The sequence below is a fragment of the Oncorhynchus nerka genome, linkage group LG4 (genome assembly GCF_034236695.1).
Source record: "Oncorhynchus nerka isolate Pitt River linkage group LG4, Oner_Uvic_2.0, whole genome shotgun sequence".
NCBI classification, from domain to species: domain Eukaryota; kingdom Metazoa; phylum Chordata; class Actinopteri; order Salmoniformes; family Salmonidae; genus Oncorhynchus; species Oncorhynchus nerka.
The window spans coordinates 42,293,844-42,316,535 of record NC_088399.1 but is presented as its reverse complement, the minus strand read 5'-3'; the positions used below and the strand labels follow the sequence as shown (position 1 = coordinate 42,316,535).

Below are 22,692 nucleotides of genomic sequence, written 5' to 3'. Positions count from 1 at the left end.
TGCCTCGTTGCTTGATATCATGGGAAAATCAATAGAAATCAGCCAAGATCTCAGAAAAAGAATTGTAGACCTCGACAAGTCTGGTTCATCCTTGGGAGCAATTTCCAAACGCCTGAAGGTATCATGTTCATCTGTACAAACAAAATTATGCAAGTATAAACACCATGGGACCACGCAGCCATCAGACCGCTTACGAAGGAGACGTGTTCTGTCTCCTAGAGATGAACGTACTTTGGTGCAAAAAGTGCAAAACAATCACAGAACAACAGCAATGAACCTTGTGAAGATGTTGGAGGAAACAGGTACAAAAGTATCTATATCCACAATAAAACGAGTCCTATATCGAAAAAACCTGAAAGGCCGCTCAGCAAGGAAGAAGCCACTGCTTCATAACCGCCATAAAAAAAGCCAGACTATGGTTTGCAACTGCACATTGTACTTTTTGGAGAAATGTCCTCTGGTCTGATGAAACAAAAATAGAACTGTTTGGCCATAATGATCATCGTTTTGTTTGGAGGAAAAATGGGGAGGCTTGCAAGCCGAAGAACACCATCCCAACCGTACAGCATCATGTTGTGGGGGTGCTTTGCTGCAGGAGGTACTGGTGCACTTCACAAAATAGATGGCATTGTGAGGATGGAAAATTACGTGGATATATTGAAGCAACAGCTCAAGGCATCAGTCAGGAAGTTAAAGCTTGGTCGCAAATGGGTCTTCCAAATGGACAATGACCCCAGGCATACTTCCAAAGTTGTGGCAAAATGGCTTAAGGACAACAAAGTCAAGGTATTGGAGTGGCCATCACAAAGCCCTGACCTCAATTCTATAGAAAATGTGTGGGCAGAACTGAAAAGGTGTGTGCGAGCAAGGAGGCCTGCAAACCTGACTCAGTTACACAAGCTCTGTCAGGAGGAATGGGCCAAAATTCACCCAACTTATTGTGGGAAGCTTGTGGAAAGCTACCCGTAACGTTTGATCCAAGATAAACAATTTACAGGCAATGTTACCAAATACTAATTGAGTGTATGTAAACTTTTGACCTACTGGGAATGTGATGAAAGAAATAAAAGCTGAAATAACTCATTCTCTCTACTTTTATTCTTACATTTCACATTCTCCAAATAAAGTGGTGATCCTAACTGACCTGACAATTTTTACTGAGATTAAATGTCAGGAATTGTGAAAAACTTTGTTTAAATGTATTTGGCTAAGGTGTATACAAACTTCCGACTTCAACTGTATGTGAGAATGCTATTCATTGACTACAGCTCAGCGTTCAACATCATACTCCACTCAAAGCTCAACAATAAACAACAAAACCTTTTCCCCCTCAGGAGACTGAAAATATTTGGCATGGGTCCTCAGATCCTCAAAAGGTTATTCTACAGCTGCACCATCGAGAGCATCCTGCCTGGTATGGCAACTGCTCGGCTTCCAACCACAAGGCACTACAGAGGGTTGTGCGAATGGCCCAGTACATCACTGGGGCCAAGCTTCCTGCCATCCAGGACCTCTGTACCAGGCAGTGTCAGAGGAAGGCCCTCAAAATTGTCTAAGACTCCAGCCATCATAGTCATAGACTGTTCTCTCTGCTACCGCACAGCAAGCAGTACCGGAGCGCCAAGTCTAGGTCCAAGAGGCTTCTAAACAGCTTCTACTCCCAAACCATAAGACTCCTGAACACCTAATCAAATGGCTACCCAGACTATTTGCATTGCCCCTCCCCCTTTTACACCATTACTACTAGTCACTTTAATAACTCTACCTACATGTACATATTACCTCAACTAGCCGGTGCCCCTGCACATTGACTCTGTACTGGTATCTCCTATATATGGTCTTTCTATTGTTATTTTACTGCTGCTCCTTATTTACTTGATACTTTTATTTCTTATCCGTATTTTTTTTAAACTGCATTAATGCATAGGGGCTCGTAAGTAAGCATTTCACTGTTGTATTCGGATCAGGTGACTAATACGATTTGATAGATATATTGTCCTTGTTCAGCCACAACTCTGAGAAACAGTATATTACAGTTCTTCAGGTCCCGTTGATAGGACGGGACCTGAAGTTCCAGTTTGTTCTCAAGTGATTGTAGGTACGCCAATAAAAGGCAGGGTGGAGGTGGTTTATGTTCTTGCCATTGTAGTTTGTCAGGGTCCCAAGCAAGTCGACCTTTCTTACGCCGCCTTTTTCTTTTCCTAGTCTCTGGGATTAGGGCCTAGTCTGAAATCTTCATCCACATAGATGTTAGTGATCACTGTTCTGACGTCCAGAAGCTGTTTTCCGTCATAGGATGCGAAACATTATGTAGAAAAAAAAAAGACATAAAATAGCAGAATTGGTCAGGAGCCCGTAAAACAGCAGCTATCCATCCCAGCGCCATTCTGTCTGGAAAAGGAGGAAACGACGAGGTAATTCCACCAAGGGTCCCAGCAACAATCTTTGACAACAACCAAAGCAAAAATTGAATCAAAACATATACATCACAATCAGGACGTTGGGGCCCTTTGAAATAAATAAAAAAGAACACATTCTTAAACCAATTTTTATGTCCTGTCCCCAGCAAACAGGGGACATCCGGAGAACATTTCCATTAGGTCCCTTAAGGGTTTCGGCGTGACGTTGCGTGATCGTCCCAAGGGAATGTTCTCTGGGACTCTTTGTCTAGTTCCCAGGACGTCATAGAGGACCATGTATGGATCTTTTTAGGGTGTTAATTTTACTAATCCTTAGGACATCGCATTATGGTCCCAAGGGAATGTTCTCTGGGGGACTTTTTTCTAGTTCCTGGTTTTGGGCAAATACAATAAAACACATGACTGAGTACCACTCTCGATATTTTCAAGTATAGTGGTGGCTGTATCATGTTATGAGTATGCTTATAATTGTTAAGCTTCTGACGAGCGCTCAGGTAGAAATAGACAACATATTAGAATGGGATATCACTGTAGAGCTATCAACCGAACAAAGTGGATCACACATTTTTTAAGCATTCATAGAAGTAGTCTGTGGATATGACTAGCATAGGTATGTCATACCTAATTGGAAGAGAAAAGATATCTGCGCTCTTAGATCAGATGCAAATTTCTGTCATTTGATGTGCTAAGCTTTCAGTCAAAGCAGTAGTAGACCTAGCTACTACCTCAGCTCTGTCAAAGGTCTGTGATGGCAGAAAGCTTAGCACATGAAATGACTGGAATTTGCATTTGAACTAAGAGTGCTGAGAATTTCTTCTTCACTGGTCTCTTCTGGAAGTCTAAACGGTATCCTGCGACGTCTCAACTCTGTCACCCCATCGAAGTTGAAATTGAAAACGGTTAAGGTAAGGGTTAAAGTATTCTGTTAACTCATACCCAAATAATGGATAAATTGGAGAGAAAAAAACACTTAAAAACCCCCACCTCAAACAGACTTTAAAAAATGAATTACTATTGTCCATTAAATCTATTTTCCTACTGCATTATGGCATTAAAAAAAAAAAAAAGGTTAAAACATTTAAAAAGACAATCAGTGGGCTACATTAATATTTAAAATGACTAGTATCCGCCCACATCATTCTGTTAGGGTACTCCCACACCATTCTGTTAGGGTACTCCCACACCATTCTGTTAGGGTACTCCCACATCATTCTGTTAGGGTACTCCCACACCATTCTGTTAGGGTACTCCCACACCATTATGTTAGGGTACTCCCACACCATTCTGTTAGGGTACTCCCACATCATTCTGTTAGGGTACTCCCACACCATTCTGTTAGGGTACGCCCACATCATTCTGTTAGGGTACTCCCACACCATTCTGTTAGGGTACTCCCACACCATTCTGTTAGGGTACTCCCACACCATTCTGTTAGGGTACTCCCACACCATTATGTTAGGGTACTCCCACACCATTCTGTTAGGGTACTCCCACACCATTCTGTTAGGGTACTCCCACATCATTCTGTTAGGGTACTCCAACACCATTCTGTTAGGGTACTCCCACATCATTCTGTTAGGGTACTCCCACATCATTCTGTTAGGGTACTCCCACACCATTCTGTTAGGGTACTCCCACACCATTCTGTTAGGGTACTCCCACATCATTCTGTTAGGGTACTCCCACACCATTCTGTTAGGGTACTCCCACATCATTCTGTTAGGGTACTCCCACATCATTCTGTTAATATACTCCCACACCATTCTGAAAAAGAAAAGCTGCTTTTTAACATACTTAATTACCATTTTGTGGAAGGAAAACTATTTAACTCATATTGTAATTCATTATAGGTCATATTTCATAGAACTCTGGAAACACTGGATAGTTACTTTAAGGTTAGGTAAGGGTTATGGTTAAGGTTAGGGTAACTGTAGGGGTTAAGGGTTAAAGTATGTATGTCCCAAGGATCCCGGCTACCTTACCGTCCTGCACCTTAGCTACTTTACCCGTGTAGTAGAATATGTACTGTAGATTTATGTCATGCCTATGAAATGTCACAGTTCCTAGAGGAATGTATTCTCTCGTAGGTACGACTCTTGCCTGGCTACATAAAATGTATGCACGCACGACTAAGTCGCTTTGGATAAAAGCGTCTGCTAAATGGCATATATTAAATTATTACCCAGCAAGGTTGGGGAGTAATTTACTACATGTAATCAGTTACATCTAATTGGATTACGAAAAAATGAATTAATCAATTACGTTCCCAGAAAAACATTATAATTAGATATTTTTGAAAAACTAGATTACTTGTTGGTTTACTTTTTAAATTCAGAAAGGATGCTTGTGAAAAACATGACACAATTCTGTTTTCTAAATAACCAGGTTTCCATCCAACCTTTTTATGCCAGTAAAGTTCACATGGAAACTGCTAATCAATTTGTCGGTAAACTTTCAAATGTCTATAACTAAATATGCAAGACACGGTGGGTTCCTTTTGTCTCGGTAAAATTAATTATACGAGAAATGGCGGCGGAAACGCCTTTATGCGCAAATGTAGATATAATAACCTTCATATTGAAGTAAATTTGAGTCATTCTGATGATATGTTGTGTGGTCGTCCCACTACGACTCGGGAAAGCATAGTTTATTAGGTTACAGATTAAATGCATTAGGATGAACGTCACAGGGTGGTGAAAGTGCGCGGTGAAGAGCTTGACGCTCCTTTCCAATAAATATTGAGGGTCTTAATCTGGTGACATAATCATCGATGCTTGGCTGCGGTTTTAATTTGTCAATCTCTCTCTTTTGTCCGTAACAATCTCATCATGTAGGCTATACCCGCACGGTATTTGCGAGCTGTTGCATAGAACGCACGTGCCGAGACCAGAGTGGCACATTCTGTATATAACGCAAACCTTTTTGTGTTTAAAACCATAAATTGAGTTGAGAATGCAGTGGATGACCATATCAATTATATTTATTTTATTCGGTACATGGGGGTTTAACTGCAAAAGTACATTTTTATGCGCACTACGCTATCACGCAGAGCTTTCTATCCAAAACACGTGCATTTGATGGAAGCACATCTCTGGTGGGAAAATGCGCATATTGTTTTTATGCACCTTTTTGAATATGTGCACGAAAATCTGTCTGCAAATGTAATTCCAAGCTAGATATAGACATTCAATTCATAATTGAAAAAAAGTGAAAGTTTAAGTTTGTTCCACCTGAGCGAGTCTGACCAAAAGTCAGAGACCACTATGATGATAGACCAAATGCGTTTATTGGATCCTTTTTTGTCTTGTTCTGATGCCGCTTAAAGGGAAAGTAATCCGATTACTTTTGGGTAATCAAAGTTAAGTAACTGATTACAATTTCAGACAGACCGCTGTGCCAATCGGGAGTTACCTAAGGCACTGCATGTCAGTGCAAGAGGCGTCTCTACAGACCCTGATTCGATTCCAGGCTGTATCACAACAATTTGCCCAGTGCCGTCCGGGTTAGGGTTTGACTTGCCTAGTTAAATAAAGGTATAAAATAAAAATGACTATAACCAATGACATTTAGAAAGTCACCGACCCAACCCTGCTACCCAGACTAATTGCTCCGGCCAAATGCCACACCACGCCCTCAAACCTTTATTTCTTCTCCGCAATCAGTCTGGATTTTACTTCCTCCCCGATCCTTCTAGAATTAGAACACATTCGGATCGTCTGATTAGTCACAGAACCTGATGGGTTGGGACAGAGCCAGAACACATGTGGGTAAAGCGACGTTTTGAAAATGACCGGAAATAAAGCGTGTGACGCGACTTCCACTTTTGGACGTTAACAACGCTGCATTAAGACATGAACTCCTCTCCACATTTAATGGATTAGTTGAACAGTGCAGAAAACATCCCAGGACAGTTTTATTTTTTCTTGTCAGGACCAGAAAGAAAAAAACGGCTGTTACATTAGGTTCATTCGATTCCCAAACCTAATAAGGATAGTCTTTATATAGACAACTGGAGACCCATTAGTCTGTTGAATAATGATGGGAAATTATTTGCCCTTGTATTTGCTAAGAGGTTGAAACAAGGCTTGCATCATATAATTGATGAAGAACAATCTGGTTTTATGAATGGGCGATACATTAGTAAAAACATCAGGCGGATCTTATATATGATTGACTATAATGACCTCATCCTTGATGATAGTTTTCTTATGTTTGTTGATTTTTTATATAAAGCTTTTGACACTGTATAACATGAGTTTATGTTCAAATCAATACGTTTTTTGGGGGTTTGGTGACTTTTTTTTTTAAAGCAGTCCAAACTTTATGTAGTGGTTGTACTATCTCTGTAAAATTAGCTCACGGGACATACCAAAGATTTGACATTGGGCGTGGCATTCAGCAGGGCTGCCCAATTAGTCCATTTTTATTGGTTACTCAAATTATTGCTCTTCATATCAAGAAAGGGAATTTAAGGTGTTTCAGCACTTGGCAATTCATTTAAACAATGTCAACTGGCTGATGATACCACCATATTTTTGAGAGACAGGAATGAGGCTTCTAAAGCAGGTTCCAGTATTGAAGTTTCTGTTTTGAAACAATTTTTAAAAAATTTTTCTTATTTCCACTCAAGGATTGTGTTTTACAGGAAGTATATGGTATCCCAATTAAAGATAAGGTCACTTGTCTTGGAATTGTTATATTCAAGGATGAAAAACAAAGGAGTGAATTAAACTTTATCCCCATTGTGGAGAAAACAAAGAAGAAATCGAACCTCTGGTAGATGAGATATTTCGTTATATGGTCTGGTTTAGTCCAAAGCTGAAGGGTTATGTCTCATTATCACTGGAATTATCCCCTAAAATTGTAAAGGACTTAGATAAGATTCTTCATAATTTTATTTGTCGGAATAAGCCTCACTATCTACGAAAATATATTCTCACTAATACCCAAGAACAAGGAGGTTTTAGATTGCAATACTTTAAATATTACTTTTAAAATAAATTGGATTCTGAAGTATATTAAGAACCAGAACAGTATTTGGAATGTCTGCTCTAAGTATTTATTTGACTCTGTTGGTAGTTTAGAATGTTTGCTTCGATGTAATTTTGATGTTGATAGAATCCCAGTCAAATTTGCCAAATTCCATAAGCAGGCAATTTTAGCTTGTCTGTTAGCATATAAACACAATTTTCCACCTCACAGATACTTTCTATGGTACAGCAAAGATATACAATTTAAAAATAAGTATTTTCCATAACTGGATTGAGAATTAAATTATTTTGGTTGGTGAGGATGGATATCTACTCTCATATGGGGAATTTCTTGATAAATTAAACATTTCAATAACCCCAAAAGAATATGCAATTGTTTTTGATGCGATTCCAAGTGTCACGTTGTTCGTAATAATGATGGTCGGACCAAGGCGCAGCGCACTTCGAGTTCCACATATTTTAATGAAAGTGAAAAAAATGCTACTTAAGTATGATCCCCAATTAGAGACAAAGATAACCAGCTGCCTCTAATTGGGAATCATACAAATCACCAACATAGAAAACCAGACCTAGAACCCCACATAGAAAATATAAACTAGAACAAAAAACCCTAGTCACGCCCTGACCTACTCTACCATAGAAAATACAGGTTTTCTATAGTCAGGACGTGACAGTACATCCCCCCCCCCCCTCCCCCAAAGGTGAGGACTCCGACCTCAAAACCTGAAACAAAATGGGAGGGTTAGGGGGGGTGTCTAGTGTCGGTGGAGGCACTGGTGCGAGGCGAAGTACCCGCTCATCGGGGGTGGCTCTGGGCTGGTGACACGGAGTCTAGTTGATAGGTAATCGACTAGCCGGACTGTTCCCCGGGACTCCAGTTGTAGGGATTTGTACAATGCACAAACAAGGCTATTGAACCTAACATCAGTGTCTGTCTTTATTCTTTTATCTAACATATCATACTGAAACATGGTGTCAGAAGTGGCTCGGAAAACACACGTTTGTTATTTTTGTAGCTAAGTACAGTATAGGCGCAGTTACGTTCCATATGCGAACACACGCCGCCGTTTCCTACTCACAACACTGATCAACTCGTTGTTAGCTGGCTAGCTAGCATCACTACCTACGTCGATGACTGAAGGCAAAGAAATCTCATATTCCATTGCTATGGCAGCGAACATTCCGCCACCAAATCCCATGGTTCTCACAGGGGACTGGAATACTAATTGGGACAACTTCAGGGATGAATTCGAGGACTATGCGCTGGCGACCAGTCTACGTGAGAAACCCAACGAGGTACAAGCTGCAACTCTGAGGAGTTTAATGGGCAGCGAATGCAGGCATATCTACCGGCACAATCTCACCCTCACGGCACAATCTCACCCTCACAGCACGACAACAGTGTGATGCAAAGGCTATATTGGATGCATTGGAGAATTACTTCAAACCCGCCAGAAACGTAATTTATGAGCGGTTCGTTTTCGGAAGCTGTAAACAGGAAGAGGGTGAGTCAGTACACAACTTTGTAACCCGTTTGAGAGAAAAATCTGCCACTTGTGAATACGGGGGATTGAAAGATGAATTGATTCGTGACAAAATAGTGCTGGGAATTGCAAATGAGGATACACGCCGGCGTCTACTGAGAGAGAGAGACTTAACATTAGTAACTGCCATTGAAATGTGCCGCACTGCTGAAGTCACTGACATGAGAGCAATGGAAATCGAAACCCCACGCGCCGACGTTGATACCGTTCACGCTGTTGCTAGGCAGACATTCAGACTAAACCAATCGAGCCAGAGCAATTCACCACGAACGGTGAACACAGAGAGCCCCGTAGCATGTAAATACTGTGGGAATACACACACACGTGGCAAAGAGCACTGCCCTGCCTACGGAAAACCATGCAGAGCTTGTGGAACTAATAATCATTTTGCAAAAGTGTGTCTCAAAAGCAAAAGAAGGGTGAGTGAGGGCAAGATTCACTGTGTTGATGATGTCACTCAATGTTCAGAGCTGAAAAGTGAAAGTGACATTTACATGCATGAATCCATTGGGGCTGTACACTCAAGGGGGAAGAAATGGTTTGTGACACTACGATTACACAACAAGCAACAACAATGTCAACTGGATTCTGGTGCTACATGCAACGTAATGAGCTACAAAGACAAAATCAATCTGGCACCTGACACACATCTATTGCCCAGCGATACTAGACTAAAGCTCTACTCAGGAGAGCTAATGAGCTCTATGGGCACCTTTGAGACCGAATGTGTTATTCGGGGACGCAAACACAAGCTGGAGTTTGAGATTGTAAAAACCAGTCAACATCCTCTCCTCTCAGGCTCTACATGCGAACGCCTGGGACTGATGCAGTTCACTGTACCAAATGACCTGCACATTGTGGATCATGTCCAGCATGGACCCCTGTCCAAACAACAACTACTCAGCAGATATGACGATGTATTCAACATGCCCGTTGAATCAGTGCCTGGGGAGGTACACTTTGAAGTGGATGAGAGCATCACTCCAGTCCAGTGTGCTCCTCGCAATGTGCCCATTGCAATGAAAGTGGCTGTGAAGGCCCAGCTGGACAAGTATGAGGCCGATGGCCACATGACATCTGTGACTGAACCAACTGACTGGATCAGCAATATGGTCATAGTGAAAAAAACAGAGAAGCTGAGGGTCTGCATCGACCCAAAGCATCTGAACCAAGCACTGAAACGATCCCACTACATCATGCCGACACTAGAGGATGTCCTCTATAAGCTTCCCAAGGCCAGGATTTTCACCTTGGTGGATGCCCGAGATGCATTCATTCAATGCAAGCTGGATGAAGAAAGCAGCTTCATGACTACCTTCTGGACCCCCTGGGGTCGGAAACGCTGGCTCAAGCTCCCGTTTGGTGTCTCAGTGGCGCCTGAGATATACCAACGTAAGCAGCACGAGTTACTGGCTGGGCTCAAGGGCATTGAACCCATCGCCGATGATGTCCTGATCGTAGGCTGTGGTGACACAGACGAAGAAGCAGTACGCGACCACGATGTGAAGCTCCTGGCACTGATGGAGCGCTGCCGATCAGTTAAGCTTCACCTTGGCCTGAAGAAGATGCAGTTCAAGGTGAAAGACGTCCACTTCCATGGCCACATTCTCTCAGCAAAAGGCCTGAAGCCGGACCCAGACAAGGTTAGAGCGATCCTCGACGTGCCAAACCCGTCTGATGCAAAAGGAGTACAGCGTCTCATCGGTTTTGCAAACTATTTTGCAAAGTTCATGCCACACCTATCAGCAGTCTGTGAGCCTCTGCGCCGGTTGCTGGACAAAGACACACCATGGCACTGGCTACCCAAGCACGAGGCCGCAGTGCAGGAGATGAAATCTCTGGCTTCATCCATGCCAGTGTTGCGCTACTACGACGTCATGAAGCCTGTCACAATCCAGAGCGACTTCAGCCAAAGGGGACTTGGATGCTGCCTTATGCAGGAAGGCCAGCCCGTTGCGTTTGCCTCGAGAGCGCTCACCCCCACCGAACAAAACTATGCACAAATTGAGAAAGAGTGCCTCAGCATCGTCTTCTCCTGCCAGCGATTCCATCACTACTTATATGAGCGAGAGCTGGTCACCGCTGAAACTGACCACAAACCACTCATTGCCATATTCAGTAAACCTCCCCTGAACGCGCCCAAGAGGCTTCAAAGCATGCTCCTGACTCTGCAAAACTACAGCCTGAAGGTTATTTACAAGCCAGGACCAGAGATGTACATCAGCGACACACTGAGCAGGGCAACAACACAATGTACAGGCAGAGGCACTGTCTATCAGCGGCAGGCCATCTGTTCGCTACAGCAGGAACAACAAGATGTTCAACAGATCAATCAGGCAGACTACTTAAACGTCACAGATCACCGCCTAGCCCAGATAAGGCAACACACTGACAAGGACGAACGCCTACAGTCACTGAAGTCCATGGCTCTCGCAGGTTGGCCATACCTGAAAGAGGAGACACCTTTCACAGTGAGAGAATACTGGACCTTTCGAGATGAGGTCAGCGTGCAAAATGGCGTCTTGTTCAGAGGTCAGAAGGTCATTATTCCCAAATCACTACGTCCAGAGATGCTTACCCGCATACACTCCAGTCACGTTGGAGGTGATGCATGCTACCGCCAGGCTCGTGAAACATTATACTGGCCAAACATGCAAGCAGAAATTAAAGACTTTGTCAGCAACTGTACCACATGCAACGAGTACGCTCATGAACAGCAAAAGGAAACCATGATGTCACACGAACTGCCCACAAGGGCCTGGCAAATCGTCAGCATGGACTTATTCAGCCACAGACAAATGGACTATCTTCTCATCGTTGATCACTACTCGGACTTTGGGGAAATTGAACTGCTCCCTGACTTGTCTGCAGAGACGGTCATAAAGCGCTGCAAGGCGCAGTTTGCAAGGCAAGGTCAGCCTGACAAGGTAATCACGGACAATGGCCCACAATTCACTGCACAGTTCAAGTGTTTCGCCTCAGAATGGGAGTTTCACCACGTGACCTCCTCTCCAAGACACCCAAAAGCAAATGGCAAGGCAGAATCAGCTGTCAAGATTGCAAAAAACCTGTTAAGCAGGGCCTTGCGCGACAGCAACGACCCATGGAAAGCGATCTTACAGTGGAGGAACACACCCACCGAAAACATGGACAGCAGCCCAGCACAACGCCTTCTGTCCAGACGTCTGAAGACTACCATCCCCGTAGCTAACAAGCTACTTGAGCCCTGCGTCATGGTTGGCGTCACGGACAAACTGCACAGAAAGCAGCTCGCTAAGTGCTTCTACGACCGGACTGATCGAGACCTACCAGAGCTGGAGGTGGGTGAAACGATAAGGATGAAACCGCTGCCGGGAGACCACACAGGACTTTGGAGGCTGGGCACATGCCTGCAGACAGTTGCACCACGTTCTTACCTGGTGGATGTTGGTGGCTCCCTCTATCGTCGCAATCGGGTGGATCTGCGCGTAGCAGAGCAGACAAACCAGAACACGCCATACATTCACCTAGATGAGCTGGATCACAGTCCAGGCCTAAGGGTAAAGGGTGCAGAATTGAGACATGGGCCAACTGAAGGTGAGGCTTCTACCCCACCAAGCTCTCCAGCTCGTGCCCCTAATCCTACCCCTGTCAGAGCCAATACTTACTCACGGGTGGGTCGGCTGTGCAAGCCACCGGACAGGCTTACTCTGTAAGCAAGGGACTGTTAACTTGCCCTCGGTTAATTAAAATCTATATTTTTTCTTAAACATTGAAATTTAAAAAAGGAAGATGACAACTGAAGTAAAAAAGAAAATGTAATGCTTTTTCTATTGTTATGACCTGACTGTTAAAAATGTTATGTTATGCCTTTATGTTTGCACTTTCTATTGAAAAGGATGATGTTACGGAGTCTAGTTGATAGGTAATCGACTAGCCGGACTGTTCCCCGGGACTCCAGTTGTAGGGATTTGTACAATGCGCAAACAAGGCTATTGAACCTAACATTAGTGTCTGTCTTTATTCCTTTATCTAACATATCATACTGAAACAACACGCACATCGGGGCGAGCGAGAGGAGCAGGCACAGGATGTACTTGACTGGGAAGACGCACTTGAGGGATAGTGCGAGGAGCAGGAACAGGACGCACCTGACTGGGAAAGTGCACTTCAGGGCGAGTACGGGGAGGAGGCACAGGATGTACTGGACTGGGGACACGCACTTCAGGGAAAGTGCGAGGAGCAGGCACAGGATGTACCTGACTGGGAAGACGCACTTTAGGGAGAGTGCGAGGATCAGGAACAGGATGTACCTGACTGGGAAGACGCACTTGAGGGAGAGTGCGAGGAGCAGGCACAGGACACCTGACTGGGAAGACGCACTTGAGGGAGAGTGCTCCAGGAGCACACAGGACGCACCTGACTGGGAAGACGCACTTGAGGGAGAGTGCGAGGAGCAGGCACAGGACGCACATGATGGGAAGACGACTGAGGGAGAGTGCGAGGAGCAGGCACAGGACGTACCTGACTGGGAAGACGCACTTGAGGGAGAGTGCGAGGAGCAGGCACAGGACGCACCTGACTGGGAAGACGCACTTGAGGGAGAGTGCGAGGAGCAGGCACAGGACGCACCTGACTGGGAAGACGCACTTGAGGGAGAGTGCGAGGAGCAGGCACAGGACGTACCTGACTGGGAAGACGCACTTGAGGGAGAGTGCGAGGAGCAGGCACAGGACGCACCTGACTGGGAAGGCGCATTTGAGGGAGAGTGCGAGGAGCAGGCACAGGACGCACCTGACTGGGAAGACGCACTTGAGGGAGAGTGCGAGGAGCAGGCACAGGACGTACCGGGCTGGGAGGCGCACTGGAGACACGGTGTGTAGAACCGGAACACATTGCACCAGAATGATGACACTGTTCGCACGGCAAGTGCGAGGAGTTGGTACAGGACGTACTGGGTTGTGAAGGTGCACTGGAGACCTGGTGTGTATAGCCGGCATCAATTGTTCCGGAACTTTAACACACTTCTCAGGACGAGTTTTCTGTGGCCTTCCTCCCCGACTTCGTCGCTGTCCCTCCTTCAGTGCTTCCGCCTGCTTCCATGGCTGGCTCTTGTCTCCTGCCATTATGTCGTCACAAGACTAGGATGCCATTATCTCCCGGGCACACTGCTTGGTCCTTTGTTGATGGGATATTCTGTCACGTTGTTCGTAATAATGATGGTCGGACCAAGGAGCAGCGCACTTCGAGTTCCAAATATTTTAATGAAAGTCAAACTTAAGCTAACACAAAACAAACCTTTATTTAACCAGGCAAGTCAGTTAAGAACAAATTCTTATTTTCAATGATGGCCTAGGAACAGTGGGTTAACTGCCTGTTCAGGGGCAGAACAACAGATTTGTACCTTGTCAGCTCAGGGGTTTGAACTTGCAACCTTCCGGTTACTAGTCCAACGCTCTAACCACTAGGCTACGCTGCCGCACCACTTGAACCGTGATGACAATGTAGTGCAAACAGGCAACTGAAGATAAACAATATCCCATAACCCACAGGTGGAAAAAAAATGCTACTTAAGTATGATCCCCAATTAGAGACAACGATAACCAGCTGCCTCTAATCGGGAATCATACAAATCTCCAACATAGAAAATCAAACCTAGAACCCCACATAGAAAATATAAACTAGAACAAAAACCCCTAGTCACGCCCTGACCTACTCTACCATAGACAATACAGGTTTTCTATAGTCAGGACGTGACACCAAGGGGGGTTGTATCTTTTTTTAAATTCCTCTGTGGTTGATGTAAGTAACAGGTTTACATGAAAATATATTCATTGGCAATATTAACATCAAAAATAAATGTAGTAATAAACAGATTAGGAATATTGTTTGTTATACTACTATTTCCTCAGCCAGATTATTTTGGTCAAATATCTATGGTGATATACCATGGGGGAAAGCATGGAAAATTGCTAACAAATATTATATCAGTAACCAGGTAAAGGAAGTTTCATTTAAAAAGTTACATAGAATTTATCCTGTGAAACATGTTTGGAAAGATTCAAGCTGAATATTGATTATAATTGTGATTTCTGTGGAATGGAGGAGACCATTTTGCATGTATTTTTTGCCTGTGTTTTATAGTAGAATGTTTTTGGGATTGACATACAGAATTGTATTCCAAAAGAAATATGACCGGTTGTACAATTGAATGGTTTTGATATAATGATTTATTTCAGAAATTCTGACATTGATAAAGATGTATTATATTTAATTCAACTGCTAATAATATTAGGTACATTTTCGTATTCATAAACTCAAATGGTCTAAATCAAAACTATACTTTTCACTTTATAAATGAATTTAAACAATATGGCACTACTTGAACTAAAATGAAAAACAAAGGCAATTAAAATGTGTTGTATTATTAATGAATATGATTTGTTTGTTTAGGATTCCTGGCAATGTAAATAGTTTGCATGTGACTAATCCTCTTTTGTTTTATATTTGTTAATAAAAAAATACATGTTTGGGTAAATTCCTCATTGGCTTGTTCATACTCTGATTGGTTATAGATGATCCAATCGCTGATGACTTTGTTTTGTACAATTGCTCTCATCACCACAAATGACATTAAAAGATGGCAGATTCAGACTGAAGTGTGTAGCGATCGATAGAGCAGCGGAAGAATTCCCTGTGAGTCGTCAGGCAAGTATGTATGCACACCAATTATAAAACACTTCCTGATTTGAGTTTAGGGATAAGAACTAGCTGGACAATGCATGCCCACTGTCTGACACCCATCATTAGCACGCTTCACTCTGTCGCTCCCAGCACCAGCAAAAATAAGTATTGGTGTCAGAGCAGTACCATGTCAAAACACGTAACACTCAAGAGCACACCACCACCACTCTTCATATTGTTCAATCAAACATGAAAAAACAACACCTGTCATCCTGCTGCAAGCGTTGAGATTCCCTTTCACTCAGTTAGCCAATGATGAACCAGGTCCAGTGATTTATGAAAAGTGACTATTCTATTAGGAGGGGAATTCAGACCCATGTTACACACGTGTAAATGGTAGTCAATTCCCTTTTTATTGGGCTCCTGAGTGGTACAGCGGTCTGCATCTCAGTGCTAGAGGCCCATAGGGCAGCGCACAATTGGCCCAGCGTCGTCCGAGTTTGGCCAGGGTAGTCCGTCATTGTAAATAAGAATTTGTTCTTAATATTTTTAAAAACACCCTTTTTTAAAAATTTTCGCCTAAAATAACATACCTAAATCTAACTGCCTGTAGCTCAGGCCCTGAAGCAAGGATATGCATATTCTTGGTACCATTTGAAAGGAAACACTTTGAAGTTTGTGGAAATGTGAATTGAATGTACAATAGATCTGGTAGAAGAAAATACAAAGAAAAAACCAACCAGTCTTTTTCTACCACCATCTTTGAAATGCAATGGAAAGGTCTTAGTTCTAGCTATCACTCTGGTTGTAATTCCGATAGTGTCCACAAGATGGCATCAGTGTATGTGCAAAGAATGATTGACCTACAAGACTTTTAGTGTGAAATCGACATTTAGTCAAATCGTGAATGCGAATGTCTCATTTTTCTGCAAGAATATCGTCAAATCTGTATACTTGGACTTTTAATTTTTTTTAAAATTGTACCTTTATTTTACTAGGCAAGTCAGTTAAGAACAAATTCTTATTTTCAATGACGGCCTAGGAACAGTGGCTACCAATACTGCCTGTTCAGGGGTAGAACGACAGATTTGTACCTTGTCAGCTCGGGGATTCGAACTTGCAACCTTTCGGTTACTAGTCCAACGCTCTAACCACTAGGCTACCCTGCCGCCCCTCAGTTCCAAGTGGACTAAACTTTGATTTAGCTTTCCAAGTATTGGTAGCCATATTATAAGTTCAACATTTGCAAAACAACCAGTTTTCATAACTCTGAATACCCTTATAATTTTTTGTCCAAAATGAAAAGGCATGCTGTCGTACAAGGTTATTACCTACATCTTATGACATATACATGGTTTCCAGATACTTCCGTAAAGCCCAGCTCATTGGCTATCTAGCTAGCTTTGTTTGATTGGTGCTTATACAAAGATACAGCCATTCAAGTGATGGCCGCCCGCGTCATCAGCGTGCCATGAAGTCGTCGCTCTCTCACCAAATATGGTGTCTTATAGGCTATACTACACCCCTAATGAAATAGTGAAGTCTTGTTACCTTCTAGGATCCATGAGGAATAGATATTAATGTGATTTGACTCGTTCAAACAACGTTTAGGATGAGATTTTCACAGATTTCTTTCTTTGCAAATTGAACGAGTGGAAATACAAAATCCATCGTGCGTGCTATATGGACCTTTTTTAGGATATGAAAAATGATTTTATCTAACAAAACGACACTTCCTGTTATCTCTGGGACCCTTTGGATGATAAATCAGAGCAAGATTTCAGAACACATTTATCAAAACTTTCGCATTAAAAAAAGGGTTTTGTTGTTAGGAGCCCTCCTCAAACAATAGCATGGCATTTTGTTCGCAGTAATAGCTACTGTAAATAGGACAGTGCAGTTATATTAACAATAATTTAAGCTTTCAGCCGATATAAGACACTGTATATGTACCGATGTGTTGTTTCTCTAAAATCTGCGATCTTGAAAATAACGCGCTGCATGATAAACAACTGTCCCGTTGACGGAACGCCGATCCTTGACGTGCCTAGTTCATTTAAAAAAAGCACCGTTCTCTCTATGCATATTGTCACCTTGAATGTAAGCATGAGGAAATGCATGTGCCAGACAGTTCTACATTTGGGGTGGAGATCCCAGAAATGTAGGTGTGGCAGAGGTATCTACAGATACGCATATTTTGACTTTAAATTAATTCCCTCATAATTACACCACCGTTACATGCAAGGAAAACATGAATAAGGTCGAACAACCTATCAGTTCCAAGTGGACAAACATAAACTTGATTTTTTTCTGATAAAAATAACACCGATCTCCATGTACTGTATTTTATAAATTTGTAACAGCTATTGATAAAGCTAAGTAAATCTGTTTGGATAAGGGGATTGTACACTGAACAAAAATATTAACTCAACATGCAACATTTTCAAAGATTTTACTGAGTTAACAGTTCATATAAGGAAATCAGTCAATTGGAAATAAATGCATTAGACCCTAATCTATGGACTTCACAATGACTGGGAATACAGATATGTATCTGTTGGTCACAGATATATTTTTAAAAAGTAGGGGCGTGGATCAGAAAACCAGTCTGTGTCTGGTGTGACCACCATTTGCCTTATGCAGTGCAACACATCTCCTTTGCAGAGAGTTGATCAGGCTGTTGATTTTTTTGCCTGTGGAATGTTGTCCCACTCCTCTTCAACGGCTGTAGAATGTTGTCCCACTCCTCTTCAACGGCTGTAGAATGTTGTCCCACTCCTCTTCAACGGCTGTAGAATGTTGTCCCACTCCTCTTCAACGGCTGTAGAATGTTGTCCCACTCCTCTTCAACGGCTGTAGAATGTTGTCCCACTCCTCTTCAACGGCTGTAGAATGTTGTCCCACTCCTCTTCAACGGCTGTGGAATGTTGTCCCACTCCTCTTCAACGGCTGTAGAATGTTGTCCCACTCCTCTTCAACAGCTGTAGAATGTTGTCCCACTCCTCTTCAACGGCTGTAGAATGTTGTCCCACTCCTCTTCAACGGCTGTAGAATGTTGTCCCACTCCTCTTCAACGGCTGTAGAATGTTGTCCCACTCCTCTTCAACGGCTGTGGAATGTTGTCCCACTCCTCTTCAATGGCTGTGGAATGTTGTCCCACTCCTCTTCAAAGGCTGTAGAATGTTGTCCCACTCCTCTTCAATGGCTGTGGAATGTTGTCCCACTCCTCTTCAAAGGCTGTAGAATGTTGTCCCACTCCTCTTCAACGGCTGTGGAATGTTGTCCCACTCCTCTTCAACGGCTGTGGAATGTTGTCCCACTCCTCTTCAACGGCTGTAGAATGTTGTCCCACTCCTCTTCAACGGCTGTGGAATGTTGTCCCACTCCTCTTCAACGGCTGTAGAATGTTGTCCCACTCCTCTTCAACGGCTGTAGAATGTTGTCCCACTCCTCTTCAACGGCTGTAGAATGTTGTCCCACTCCTCTTCAACGGCTGTAGAATGTTGTCCCACTCTCTTCCTCTTCAACAGCTGTGGAATGTTGTCCCACTCCTCTTCAACGGCTGTAGAATGTTGTCCCACTCCTCTTCAACGGCTGTAGAATGTTGTCCCACTCCTCTTCAACGGCTGTAGAATGTTGTCCCACTCCTCTTCAACGGCTGTAGAATGTTGTCCCACTCCTCTTCAACGGCTGTGGAATGTTGTCCCACTCCTCTTCAACGGCTGTGGAATGTTGTCCCTGTAGAACTCCTCTTCAACGGCTGTGGAATGTTGTCCCACTCCTCTTCAACGGCTGTAGAATGTTGTCCCACTCCTCTTCAACGGCTGTGGAATGTTGTCCCACTCCTCTTCAACGGCTGTAGAATGTTGTCCCACTCCTCTTCAACGGCTGTAGAATGTTGTCCCACTCCTCTTCAACGGCTGTAGAATGTTGTCCCACTCCTCTTCAACGGCTGTGGAATGTTGTCCCACTCCTCTTCAACGGCTGTAGAATGTTGTCCCACTCCTCTTCAACGGCTGTGGAATGTTGTCCCACTCCTCTTCAACGGCTGTGGAATGTTGTCCCACTCCTCTTCAACGGCTGTGGAATGTTGTCCCACTCCTCTTCAACGGCTGTGGAATGTTGTCCCACTCCTCTTCAACGGCTGTGGAATGTTGTCCCACTCCTCTTCAACGGCTGTGGAATGTTGTCCCACTCCTCTTCAACGGCTCAACGGCTGTAGAATGTTGTCCCACTCCTCTTCAACGGCTGTAGAATGTTGTCCCACTCCTCTTCAACGGCTGTGGAATGTTGTCCCACTCCTCTTCAACGGCTGTGGAATGTTGTCCCACTCCTCTTCAACGGCTGTGGAATGTTGTCCCACTCCTCTTCAACGGCTGTAGAATGTTGTCCCACTCCTCTTCAACGGCTGTAGAATGTTGTCCCACTCCTCTTCAACGGCTGTAGAATGTTGTCCCACTCCTCTTCAACGGCTGTAGAATGTTGTCCCACTCCTCTTCAACGGCTGTAGAATGTTGTCCCACTCCTCTTCAACGGCTGTAGAATGTTGTCCCACTCCTCTTCAACGGCTGTAGAATGTTGTCCCACTCCTCTTCAACGGCTGTAGAATGTTGTCCCACTCCTCTTCAACGGCTGTGGAATGTTGTCCCACTCCTCTTCAACGGCTGTGGAATGTTGTCCTTCACTGTAGAATGTTGTCCTCTTCAACGGCTGTAGAATGTTGTCCCACTCCTCTTCAACGGCTGTCCTCTTCAAGAATGTTGTCCCACTCCTCTTCAACGGCTGTGGAATGTTGTCCCACTCCTCTTCAACGGCTGTAGAATGTTGTCCCACTCCTCTTCAACGGCTGTAGAATGTTGTCCCACTCCTCTTCAACGGCTGTAGAATGTTGTCCCACTCCTCTTCAACGGCTGTGGAATGTTGTCCCACTCCTCTTCAACGGCTGTGGAATGTTGTCCCACTCCTCTTCAACGGCTGTGGAATGTTGTCCCACTCCTCTTCAACGGCTGTAGAATGTTGTCCCACTCCTCTTCAACGGCTGTGGAATGTTGTCCCACTCCTCTTCAACGGCTGTAGAATGTTGTCCCACTCCTCTTCAACGGCTGTAGAATGTTGTCCCACTCCTCTTCAACGGCTGTAGAATGTTGTCCCACTCCTCTTCAACGGCTGTGGAATGTTGTCCCACTCCTCTTCAACGGCTGTGGAATGTTGTCCCACTCCTCTTCAACGGCTGTGGAATGTTGTCCCACTCCTCTTCAACGGCTGTAGAATGTTGTCCCACTCCTCTTCAACGGCTGTGGAATGTTGTCCCACTCCTCTTCAACGGCTGTAGAATGTTGTCCCACTCCTCTTCAACGGCTGTAGAATGTTGTCCCACTCCTCTTCAACGGCTGTGGAATGTTGTCCCACTCCTCTTCAACGGCTGTAGAATGTTGTCCCCTCCTCTTCAACGGCTGTAGAATGTTGTCCCACTCCTCTTCAACGGCTGTAGAATGTTGTCCCACTCCTCTTCAACAGCTGTGGAATGTTGTCCCACTCCTCTTCAACGGCTGTAGAATGTTGTCCCACTCCTCTTCAACGGCTGTGGAATGTTGTCCCACTCCTCTTCAACGGCTGTGGAATGTTGTCCCACTCCTCTTCAACGGCTGTAGAATGTTGTCCCACTCCTCTTCAACGGCTGTAGAATGTTGTCCCACTCCTCTTCAACGGCTGTAGAATGTTGTCCCACTCCTCTTCAACGGCTGTAGAATGTTGTCCCACTCCTCTTCAACGGCTGTGGAATGTTGTCCCACTCCTCTTCAACGGCTGTGGAATGTTGTCCCACTCTCTTCAACGGCTGTGGAATGTTGTCCCACTCCTCTTCAACGGCTGTAGAATGTTGTCCCACTCCTCTTCAACGGCTGTGGAATGTTGTCCCACTCCTCTTCAACGGCTGTGGAATGTTGTCCCACTCCTCTTCAACGGCTGTAGAATGTTGTCCCACTCCTCTTCAACGGCTGTGGAATGTTGTCCCACTCCTCTTCAACAGCTGTGGAATGTTGTCCCACTCCTCTTCAACGGCTGTAGAATGTTGTCCCACTCCTCTTCAACGGCTGTAGAATGTTGTCCCACTCCTCTTCAACGGCTGTGGAATGTTGTCCCACTCCTCTTCAACGGCTGTGCAAAGTTGCTGGATATTAGCGGGAACTAGAACACGTTGTCTGTCTTACATGTTGATCCAGAACATCCCAAACATGCTCAATGGGTGATATATCTTGTGAGTATTCAGGCCATGGAAGAACTGGGACATTTTCAGCTTCCAGGAATTGTGTACAGATCCTTGCAACATTGTGCATTATCCTGCTGAAACATGAGGTCATCTGCAGTTGAAACCGGGATTCATCTGTGAAGAGCAAACGATGCCAGTGGCCATCGAAGGTAAGTATTTTCCCACTGAAGTTGGTTACCATGCAGAACTGCAGTCCGGTCAACACCCCGGTGAGGACGACGAGCATGTGGATGAGCTTCACTGAGATGTTTTCTGACAGTTTGTGCAGAAATTCTTCAGTTCTGCTAACCCACAGTTTCATCAGCTGTCCGGGTGGTTGGTCTCAGACGATCCTGCAGGTGAAGAAGCCGGATGTGGAGGTCCTGTGCTGGCGTGGATACACGTGGCCTGCGGTTGTGAGGCCGTTGGACACACTGCTAAATTCTCTTAAATGACATTGGAGGCAGCTTACGGTAGATAAATTAACATTTAATTATCTGGCAACAGCTCTGGTGGACATTCCTGCAGTCAGCAAGCAAATTGCACGCTCCCACAAAATATGTGGCATTGTGTTGTGTGACAAAACTGCACATTTTAGAGTGGTGCACCTGTGTAAGTATCATGCTGTTTAATCAGCTTCTTGATATGCTACACATGTCAGTCGGATGGATTATCTTGGCAAAGGAGAAATGTCCACTAACAGTGATTTCAACAAATTTGTGCTCAAAATTTGAGAGAAATACGCTTTTTTTTTTCAACTCATGAAACATGAAACCAACACTTTATATGTTGAGCTTATATATTTGTTCAGTATAAATATACAGTAC

At 44.1% G+C, this 22,692-nt stretch overlaps 1 protein-coding gene across 1 annotated transcript in view; it reads right to left on the bottom strand.

The window, feature by feature from the left end:
* The window catches only part of opn4xa (opsin 4xa), a 48,706-nt gene that overhangs the window by 22,565 nt on the left and 3,449 nt on the right, over positions 1-22,692 (bottom strand). The gene's annotated exons all lie outside the window — the stretch shown is intronic.